Here is an 11,877-nt window from a genome sequence, read left to right on the forward strand (position 1 = left end):
TCTATAGTAGAGACTTGTGGTTGCTCGCCAAGGGTAAATGAAGACAGATTACAGTGCGCAACCCTGCTCTGTCTTTGTAAATAGAAACAACCAAAGGCTTCTCGTAGTCCGCCCCATCGTAGCCTCGACTCACAGCCCATGTATTTCATGAGACCTAGTGAAGAAGAGACCTTGGCACCAAAGATGTCTGCAGGGGTTTTGGGAGAGAGGGAATTCAAGCCTCCAGGCAAGTTAGGGACACAGTCTATGATGTGTCACGTGCTAGGGGGGGACCCTTAGTCTCAGGATATCTGTTTGAAGAATTCCATAACCAATTCTGGGCAGTTTACTTAGAAAAGTGAGATGTTTTTGCTAGAAATAATACATGTTTATAAAATTTCAGAGCCGAGCTGCATTTAACAGCAGGTACTGTTCAGGTTGTAACTCAGGTAAGGTATGGTGGTGACTTACGCCTCTAATCCTGCTGTCAGGAAGCAGGCAGAAACACTTATGAGTCCTACCTGTAATGGGACCCTGCCACACCCACATTCCTTCGTCAAAGAAATAAATTTAAAGTCCATGTATCTTTCTTTAGGCATCTCTGCTTAAGATCCCCTCAGTTACCTCAGATAGAGTACTTGGTGAGGTTTTACTGACCGAGAGCAAATGTTTTTCTATAGTCGGTTACATAGTATCTAAAACGCAACATGGGTGATTACTTAGAATGTGTATTTTATTCTTTCGGATGTACTCTGATTCCTTTTTCTCCCCTTGCTGGTGTGGTCGGTTGCATTTCAACAACTTGGTTCTGCCTGTTTGTAAGCTAAGCTGTGTGTGCCTCCTCTCTTGTTCGCCTCTTGCTTTTTGTCTTATCTATGTCAACTTCAGCTAGAAGTTTAAAATATGCAGGCAGCTTGGATCTGAGTCGAAAACTAAGCACTCAAGACTCAAAGAATGAAAAGAAAAGACCTCATAATTCTCTCAGAGACCCTGCATAAAATAAAAGAAATCTCTACAGAAAATGAAACGAAGTAAGATAAATGTCAAACTCTTTACTGTTCACTGACATCCTTGGTTCCCCACCAAATCTTGTTGTAAAATTATCATTTTTTTCTCCTGAAATGTTCTCTTAACTTTTAAGGTATTACTAATTTGATAGTTTTTAGAATTTACAGAAAAAGTAATATTTATTAAAAGATTATACCATAAAGTAAATTCCCCTAGGTTTTTTTTTTGTTGTTGTTTGTTTTGTTTTTTGTGTTTTTTTAACTCTTACTGTGTCTTCATATGAATGCTGTGTACATGTGGGCCCATGTGCCATAGCACATATACAGAGGTCAGAGGAACACATCTTGAAGCTTATTTTCTCTGTCACCTTTATGTGGGTTTTCAGATTGAGTTCCTATTACCAGGCTCATGCAATAAGTGCCTTCAAGGCTTAGCTGTCTGGCTGTTCCACCTTTCCCTTTTGATCTCGGATTTTTCCTTATCTGAGAATATAGAGATTCTACTTAAAGATTTGTTCAAAGATAGAGAAGACTTTGGCTGAGTGATCCAGCCTTTTAACAGTTAGCTGATATTAACATGTTATTTTTTTTTGGATCTGATTTAAATATATATTGAAACCACAGATTCCATCCTATTGTATTTGCTTTGAGCTGTTCAAATAGAGCATGGCATACAAATGCTATTCCCAGAATTTCAAGTAATTGCCTCCTCACTGAGTAAGCTCTGTTCAGCATCCACAGCCTTGTTGTGGATGCATTCTGATTATTACATGTTGACAAGGTCATATATCTATTAATTGGACTGGAGATGGGATACAAAATTGCTGTAATTATTGTAATTTTCTAGCTAATTGCAGGGTTGATAGTGAATATTTTACTTCTGCATAATGAAAACCAGTATTCCGTCAGAAGTTGTTTTATAGGGTGTCAGGCATTTTGTTTTATATCTTTGGTGATTTTTGCCCAACACGTACCGATCCACCCGAAATGCCACCATGTTCACAGGCTCAGGGCAAGAAGTTCTTAGCTTCTCTCCACTCTGGTTGCCACGTCTCCAACATTGTTTGTTTATAAACGGAGTGTTCTCCTTTCCGGCCTATCGCAAAGGTTGGACGATCTAACCCAATGGGAAGAGGACTCCGGTGCCTCGTATCTCAACCTATACCCACTTGAGAGTCTCCCCAGGCATTTTAACAAAATTCCTACAGTTTCTGGGTTCTGCTTTTGAGTGTAGAACTCAGTTAATCATTGTTGAGTGTGCTTAGTGCTGTATTATGGGCTTACATATAAGACTTATATACACTGACTCTTACACTAATGCTTCATTGAAGCTAAGCTGGTCTCCCATGGTGCGAACCAAATTGACAGTTTAAAAAAAACAGTGGATTGTGCATAGAGTGATTGCACTGTCGAGGTATCGCAGAGAGGGGCGCTGCGTTAACAAAGGGCTGCTGGGAGCTCGCTATGGAGCCAGTAAGAGCAGGATCATGCCTGTTACCTGTTAAAACACAAACTGGGGGAGCAGGTGAAAATCGCCAAACCTAATGATCGATTTGGCAGAGAAGATGGGCTGTCAGGCGACGGTGGCTAGCTGCTTGCACCACATTGTTTGTTCCAAAGGATGATGTTTAAACACCACGAGGAAAAAACAAACAAATTATCTTTTCCTAATGGTAACTCAGTATCACAAAGAAGCGCACTTCTTTTTCTGAGTTTCCCGTTTCACAGCCAGCAATCGCTATGTGACAATTTACGTTGTAAGCACTTTCATATTTGCCTGGTCACATCGCTCCTCTGTGGGAAAATAGAGTAAAATACATCTGCGTACTTCACAATCAAGACATACGAGGCTTCAAAGCATACCAGGTAAGGCGGAGGTGGCCAGGGCATCGCTGGCTGGCAGACTCTCATCTGTGATCATCCCGCTGATATCCTTCAAAGTCACATTGCTGCCTTACCCAGGAAGCACCACGACATGTACACACGGGGCAGCCTCCTCCCCACTGAGGCTCTGGACACTGTGTTGTATGAAGGACGTTTGAAGATCACAGGCTTTTAAAACACGAAGCCCATAGGAAAATTCCCACGTCGCTTTCCCCATGTTTATCACTTGGCAACAGGCGGAACGAGCTAAAATAATAGCACATGTGTGCTTAAGGCACAACCATAGCTTAGGTCTTTAAATCTAAGAAAAGAATCGTTGCTGAGAACTGGCAGACGTACATGCCACAGCATCTTTATTGGTTAATTTGCCGCATTTCCAGATACTTGATTCAAATGTACCTTTGCACTTCCTGGATGGCATCAGTTTTTCCAAGTCAATTATAGATAGAATGAATATTAGGGTCTTGCTTTTATTCATGTGGGTGAGAAGTACTTTTGCTTATTGCCTCAGTGGTCTTCTACATGCTCGGCTTGTCCTCTTCCACAGTGCTACACTCTAGTCTCATAGCACACTAGCACAGACACACACACACACGCGCGCGCACACACACACACACACACACACGCCTCTTAACGTATGTACTATAAAGATGCTTTGCTCTGTGTGTGATCAACAGTCCAATAGCATGAGAAACATTGTCTTTTTGTGCCTGTTACCCTCACATGTAATTCTGGCCTTCTGGTAGACCATTCTGGTTCCCCCTAGGACAGACTGATCTGGTAGGATTCAGGTCACGCATCGGGTCTCCATGTCATGTATTCCTGAGATGAACCACAGGTTTCTTCAGAAGTTGCTTTTGAAATTAGAGGCAAGTCATGTGGAACTGGTTCCTTCTACAGAAAGTTCTCTCTCCTTCCACGTCTGCTACACGTCATAGATTACCATTCCTGCCTCAACGATTTCTCCACTGCACAATCATTTTTCCATCATTTCTTGTCTTTAATGATTAAAGTTTTCTTGACCTGGAGGGCCTGATTTGATCTTCCTTTTTTTTATGGGACTTGACTCTATATGCCTGATTATGCTGTCTTTCTATCAAATTGAGCAATGGTTGTTTGCACCTGAAAATCTGTGATGTTTGTGTTGTCATGGCTATCTTGAGGTAGAAAGCCTTTTTCAATGGCAATAAGAAGTGTGTTGTTTTACACACACACACACACACACACACACACACACACACACACACCTACATGAAAGCGTTTCAGTACACACTGTACAATAGTAAATATACAAAGTATCTTTTTGTTTCCATCTTCTGTTGCGTCTTTTGTCTTCTGTTGCATCGGATGTTCGATCCTTTATGAAGTATGTTGTCACATACAAATACATGAAAGTGTTTCAGTACACATTGTACAATAGTAAATATACAAAGTATCTTTTTGTTTCCATCTTCTGTTGTGTCTTTTGTCTTCTGTTGCATCTGGTGCTCTATCCTTTATGAAGGAAGTTGTCACATACAACTACATGAAAGTGTTTCAGTACACACTGTAGAATTGTAAATATACAAAGTATCTTTTTATTTTGTCTCCTGTTGCATCTGGTGCTCAAACCTTTATTGTTTAATTCCTGTCCTACACATATTGTGGTTTACTCTGTCTGCTTGGAAGCCTGCACATCAAATCTCTTTCTCTGCTGCATTTGACATAGATCTCTTGTTTGTTTTTTCTTGAGGATATGTTTGCTTATTTATAGTTCTCAGAACAATATTTTCGAACACCCAGAGTAGTTTTGCGACCCCTGTTTTGTTTGATCCTATTCGGCTCTTGTGGCCAGATGGAGATCTCTCTTCTGTCTCAGAACCACTGAGTCATTCCCAGTGACTGGGTGAGCGAAAGCTTTTGTTGTTGTGACCTCCTCCACTTCTAGATGTAACTAACGGTCTCTGTGGGGTGACATTTCAAAGGATGAAAATGTCCCTGAAAGTCAAAGTCATTTTGTTTTTAAATTTTTTTCTATTGATTTTCAATTATTTATCAATTTATTGCCCACCATGAGAGGGAGATTTCGATCACTCACAAGCACCAAAGATAACCAGTGTCCGTAACTGATCAAATTATTTATTCCAGCTCATGGATTCAGTTTAGAGTTATCTCATCTTGCTGCTTGGGCCTGTGGATCTCACTGTGAATCATGGCAGGAGTTCAGTGAATGCATTATAACTGCCAGGAAGTAAACTAGAAGAGAATATGGGTTAAGGTCTGATAATACCTTTTGAGGGCTTGATTCCTTATGACGTGCTTCTCTGCAATCTCTGCTTCTAGAAGGTTCTAAGGTTTCCTAGCAGTGCTGGTGAGCCTCGATTGCATCGCATGGCTTCCCGTGGACATTTCTCATCAAAACTGCAGCGCCCACAGACAGACCAACATCTTTCTGCTCCATAAAGAGTCTTAATTATGTATGATTACATGGTGGCTGGTGAGGGCAGAAGTGTGGGTGCATAGTAGAGTGCTCAGATGTGCTGCAGAAAACCTCCTTAGGAAATAGATGTTTTATAGTAAAGGTCTTTCAGCATTCTGCATTTGACGTGTCCTTTCAATGTCTTCATACTTATATTATTTGAAAGCTGAACTGAATCTAGAATTGCCCTTGCTCCCCACCTCACCATCCTGCTGTTTCTGCCTCTTGTTATAAGTGCAAACTGTTGGTTTCATTTGTTCTTAAATCCCATCATACTGTGGGTTCCCTCATTGACTTCCTCCCTCCCATTCTCTCTGAAATGTCTGGGATGTATGTGTACCCTATACACCATCTATTCTAGGGCCTACAGCTGCATGTGTCTGTACCCTACACACCTGTGTGTTTTAGGGATTCACAGCTTCATGTGTCTGTACCCTCCACACCATCTATTCTAGGGCTTCACAGCTGCATGTATCTGTACCCTACACATCTGTGTGCTTTAGGGATTCACAGCTGCATGTGTCTGTACCCTACATACAGGTGTGTTCTAGGGCTCCACAGCTGCAGGTATCTGCAGTCTAGGGCTTCACAGCTGCAGGTATCTGCAGTCTAGGGCTCCACAGCTGCAGGTATCTGCAGTCTAGGGCTTCACAGCTGCAGGTGTCTGCACCCTACACACCTGTGTGTTTTGGAGATTCACAGCTTCATGTGTCTGTACCCTCCACACCATCTATTCTAGGCCTTCACAGCTGCATGTATCTGTACCCTATATATCTGTGTGCTTTAGGAATTCACAGTTGCATGTGTCTGTACCCTACATACAGGTGTGTTCTAGGGCTCCACAGCTGCAGGTATCTGCAGTCTAGGGCTTCACAGCTGCAGATGTCTGCACCTTACACACCTGTGTGTTCTAGGGCTCCACAGCTGCAGGTGTCTGTACCCTACACACCTGTGTGTTCTAGGGCTTCACAGCTACTTTCCTTTTTTCTCCTCAACCCTTTCTTTCACTTTTCAAGACATGTAGCACTGGCTATCCTAGAACTCACTCTGTAGACTAGGCTGGCCTCCAGTGCAGAGATTTGGCTGCCCCTTCCTGCAGAGAGCTAGGATTAAAGGTATAAACCACCACACCTGGTTTAAGTGTGAAGTAGCAAACAGCTGTCACAAGAGTAAGCTGCCACCTTGCAGTTGTACCGCTGTCCACTAGGTGTCTTTTTATGCCTTTTTGGTAGTTGCCTATTAATCATTTGATATATGTGTGTATATCGTTATCTTATGATTCATAAACGTGCTTATGTCTCAGTATATACACAAAGCAGATGATGAGGCTATGTATGGGAAGAGTTTACAAGTAGTGAGGATAATAATGATTTTTTTCTTTTTTAAAGTTAATTCTCATGTTTAAAGATGGAAAATTACAACTGGATCAGTCAGGGCAGCTCGGACCAACGGTAATCTGGAAAAGTCCGTGACCGAAGGGCGTCTCAAAGCTCTGCTAGGTTATGCAGCCTATTATCACGCTTAATTAAAATGTCATTGTGGGCCTTGGCTGATCCATTGGCCGATTTGTTATTTAAATCAGCTGGAACAGTGTTTATTTTAAATATAGAGTTTGCGAGAATGAATTAGAAAAGGATATTACGTTGCTTGGCAGTGATGCTTCAGCCTGGAGATTTAGGGTTTAGAACGAGGAAGAGCAGCTGGTGATTAGTTAGACTAACAGTACATGGTATCTAGTAAGGGTTCTGATTAGCCAAATGGTTATGGTTATGTCTGAACTGGATCAAGTGGGCTGGGAAAGGGAGACAGAATCAAAGTCTCCAGTGGATAACATCATTCTGACTTCTGATCTGTAGGCAAGGCTAGGTTGGGAGGATCTCAAAGCCTTGGTGAAGGAACCAGGAGGCTGTTTTAGCCAGAGAAGTGATCTCTTTGCTCCTCTTTTTTTTTTTTGTATTTTTATCTCCATGACATGGAGACTTTCTTTTCTTTTCTTTTTTTTTTTTTTCCGGGGCTGGGGACCGAACCCAGGACCTTGCGCTTCCTAGGTAAGTGCTCTACCACTGAGCCAAATCCCCAACCCCTCTTTGCTCCTCTTTTAAAGGGAGTGTTTTTTTCTCTTGTAAGCTGATAGCTCTGTGTCTATTTTATTGTGTGAGACAGGATCTCATGCTGCTCATACTGGCCTGAGGCTGACTTTGAACTGAATGTCCTTCTGCCTCCACCTCCCAAGTGCTGGGATTATAGGTACCGGCTACCCTACCTTTCTGTGTGTTTTTCTCTATAGATAGATACTTCTAATAAAGTTTAATTTTTAAATTAGACGTAGGAATTAGATGTAGTTACTGTACTTCTGTTGATGTGAGGAGTCACCATGACTAAGGCAACTCTCATGAAAGAAAGCATTTCACTAGGGTCTTGCTTACAGTTTTAGAGGCTCAGTCCATATGCTCATTATGGTGGGAAGCTGCCAGTCCTTAGCTGAGAGATTCACATCTTTACCCATGGGCAGCTGGGTAGACAGGCAGGCAGAGAAGAGAAAGGTGAAGACAGACAAACAGACAGGGAGACAGAGTGAGCCTGGTGTTGACTATTGAACACTCAAACCCACCCCCAGTGACACACCTCCTTCAACAAGGCCTCACCTCCTAATCCTTCTCAAATATTTCCACTTCCTGGTGACTAAACATTTGAAAATAAGAGCCTGTCTCTGGCCATTCTCATTCAAATCACCACAGACATTAGTAATTAGTAATAGCAATTGCAATACTGCGATGTGATGGTTTGTATGTGCTGGGCCCAGGCAATAGCACTGTTAGGAGGTGTGGCCTTGTTGGAGTAGGTGTGTCATTGTGGGCATAGGCTTTAGACCCTCACCCTAACTACCTGGACGTCAGTCTTCCACTAGCTGCCTTCAGTTGAGGATGTAGACCGCTCAGCTCTTCCTGCACCATGCCTGCCTGGATGCTGCCATGTTCCCGCCTTGATGACAGTGAGCTGAACCTCTGAGCCTATAAGCCAGCCCCAGTTAAATGTTGTCTTTATAAGACTTGCCTTGGTCATGGTGTCTGTTCACAGCAGTAAAACCCTAACTGAGACACAATGTAACAATATATACGTGACCGTGGTATCCCTGTCCATATACCTTGTTGTCCTCTCCTAGCCCCCTACATTGGTTATTTTTCTCCTTGCTCTGGGGGGGTTGGGTGGGAGGGAAGAGAGTTGGCAAAAGACAACTCAAGAAAGGAAGGACAGGTAAAACATATGAGTGTGGGGCAACTGGTCCCACAATAGCTGCAGTGCCTAAGCAGAGATCGAAAGATCAGAAGCGAGTCTGGTTCTCAAACTCTCAGACGCCATTATTCCTCCCATCCTGGTGCCTATTTACCCCTGGAAGGCTTCATCTCCCAAAGATATTGAGCTACTATTGGAGGCTAAGCATCCAAATATATGATCCTGGGGGGCGTGTAGATATCATATCCAAACCACACCAGTCCACCAGACACAGATTGTCACCATATTCTCAGTTGAACACGGCACTTCTGTCGTACGCATGATTGCATCCATTCTTGCACCCAATCATGAATGGTGCATGAACTCCTCAGGTTCTTGCGCATGCTCAACAAATGTTCCAGTGGGATTCCCCCGACCCTGCTACTCGGACAGAGCCATTGTGCTCCCTGATTGGTGGCTGCCTGTACACCAGTGAAGGCTTGAACAGGATGTACAGCTGCTGCTGGGTTGGTCATTTTAAATACGTCTCAAGAAGGAGAACAGTGGCAGTGAGGGCCAACCATGGAGAGCTTCATTTACACTTTGCTTTATTGAGGTGAGCACTGTGGAGTGCTGCTGTTTTATGGAAAACAGAATTCTGGCCATTATTATATAATTCTGTTTGACGGATTAGAAGAAATGCCCTGGTTAAAGAGATGTTTGTTCTGTTTTTAGCTTGTCTGCATCATTAGAAAAAATTTCATGATAATGACTCACTTTTGTACTGCGTGAAATTTCGATGAGAAAAAATCATGTACAGGCTGTGAATACCGAACCACGCGGTGGTTTCACCGTCCTGGTCTGCACTTCACTTTGACTTCCCCGGGGTCCTGTAAGCTCAGCGGCTGGGAATCCTCCACTGCTGACCTCTGCCTCAGCTGCCAGTCTTTACCTAGTTCAGCCCTTTTTACTCTTGATTTCTTAGGAACTGGCTACGTGAGTGTTTACTATTTTTAAAGAATTGATGATTTTCTTGAGGGTTGCGCCTGCATTCTGCAGCTAATTTTATGCCCCTCTCCAGAGCATGCAGGGTTTTGTTTTGTTTTATTTCTTGTAAGCACACGCTGCATGGGAGAGGCACGAGGGCTGGAGGCCAGGGAGTTCAGGATTAGTCTCAGCAACAGAGGGAGACCCACGTTTCAAGAGGAGCAGAAAGAATGCTACCTTTCCACAAGTTCAATTCCCAACAACCACATGGTGGCTCACAACCATCTACGATGAGATCTGGTGCCCTCTTCTGGCCTGCATGTGTACATGCCGGTGCATCGCTGTATGTCCAAGCTCCACAGTGCTGAACTTCCTGTTCTTCCTCTCAGCTCAGGAGACTAGCACATTGGTGTCCTTGAACAGGGATTGAGAAGGCTCTCCAGGGCAGCATGATCAACCACTGTTTGAGTCTGTGGAGACATTGCCAGGGTCCCAGGCTATACCCGATCTGTCGGTTTCACTGACCAAAAATTCCTTTAATGTGGATTTCTTTTTTTAAAACATGGAAGATTTTGTTAGTGTGGACTGGATGCCATTGTTATATTGTCTAAGGCTTTAAATTTATATGAAAACATTATAATTAACTTCTGGCCTCTGTCTCCTGTAGTGGCATATGACCTTGGATGTCTGATCATCCAGCGTCTGTCCTCCTAGTGCCTATAGCCACATGGAAGCTGGGTATTAAGGTTGGGTCTTTGAGCATGCTTGGCTCCTTACCAGCTGAGCCGTAGCCCCCGTGCACTAGCATCTTCCTGCATCTGTGTCTTGGATTGACTGGTGCTCCTGTAACAGCTCTGTCACCATGGACAATTGAGTCATTTGATTAGGAGATACCCCCTCTCAAAGCCTGCCTCAGTGGTCCTCTGCCTTACTTTCCTGCCTTCTGACTCCACTCTGTGCATTAGCAAGGCGTATATAGGGCCAACTTTGGATTCAGGGCCTTGGGTTTTATTGCTTCTGAGAAGTTTGCTTTATCTGTGGGCTCATATTGGTGGCCACTGCTCCTTACCAGCCTTAAAAATGAAACAATGCGAATAAACAAATGAGCTAAACAAACCGAGAAGGTCGGAAATAAAGGTGTTTCCAAGCATTTCCCGGGAGTGGGGACTCCCAGGGTTCTTCTCCTGGGTAAGTAGCAGGGTTTCTACAAGGCCTCTTTGCCTTATCATAAAGACTACTAAAAAGATACGCTCTGTTTTTAGCTTTTCCTCCAGGTTTGTCTGAGATTGGAGTTCTACACCCCTTCATCTTCCAAACCCTCGGATTACATGTGTATGCTACTTAACCTGTGTTACAGTTTTGCCATTTGTTTGTTTGATTTAAGGCAGATTTTACTGTATTCTATGCTGGCCTCCAACCCTGTAGCGAAGGATGACCTTGAATCCTGACCCCTTCCTTTTACCCTCAGTACTGGGATCACAGGCACTATGTGCACACCTGATTTATTCAGTGCTAGGGATTAAACCCAGGCCTTTTGTGTGTCCTTTTTTGGTAAAACTTAGAGCCAATGTGTCTTTTAACTCTTTGTGCCCCCATTCCTTTTACCCAGATTTTGAGTGTAAAATTGGTATGGAGCGTTTCTATAGTTCCATTTCTGAGGTACCTGGACTAAGTTTAGCATGTATCAGTGAAAGAAGAGATTAGAGGTTAAAGGCGAGTGGATGGATGGATGGATAAATTGCTGGTAATGAGATATTCATTGTCTAAAGAGGGTTAGGAACACAGTGTCCCATCAAGCACGACCCTCCATGTTTAGCATCCGTACCTCCATGCCTTCTTTATATCTTTCCTGCTTTGATCATTGCTCCTAACATGCTAAGTCTACACACTCCTTAAACTGTAAGGTAAATGTGAAGGTGGGATTATGACGAGACAGACTGCTGCATTCTGGGAATGTGTCAGACTTTTCTGACGATTGATCGATCTTTCTGGGCAATTCCACAGAATAGCAATAGGAACATTTACTTCCTGAGCTCCAAGTAGCAGGCTGCAGTCTTTTCCCTGATGAGAAAGTGAAGACGTTTCTTTTCCTTTGGTCGCTCGTTTCTAGTGATTTCATGGTTATGTCAATAAGACGTTTAACTTGTTTTTTTTTTTTTTTCCTCATTTGATCGAGTGGATATGTGTGTTGGTCCTAAATGCACTCCGTCGCTGGTGTGTTCTGCACGATTCTCATGATTAAGTTTCAAGGTGCTAAGTACCATCGCCTCTTGGTAGACTCTCTCTCTGCTCTTTTAGGAATGCAAACATGAAAAGGAACGTGGTTTGTCAAAACATTGTCTAATCTTT

At 43.1% G+C, this 11,877-nt stretch overlaps 1 protein-coding gene across 18 annotated transcripts in view; it reads left to right on the forward strand.

The window, feature by feature from the left end:
* Pard3 (par-3 family cell polarity regulator) overlaps positions 1-11,877 on the forward strand; it is a 549,854-nt gene that overhangs the window by 217,149 nt on the left and 320,828 nt on the right. The window lies entirely within an intron of this gene.

This window comes from Rattus norvegicus, chromosome 19, assembly GCF_036323735.1.
Source record: "Rattus norvegicus strain BN/NHsdMcwi chromosome 19, GRCr8, whole genome shotgun sequence".
Classification (NCBI taxonomy): Eukaryota; Metazoa; Chordata; class Mammalia; order Rodentia; family Muridae; genus Rattus; species Rattus norvegicus.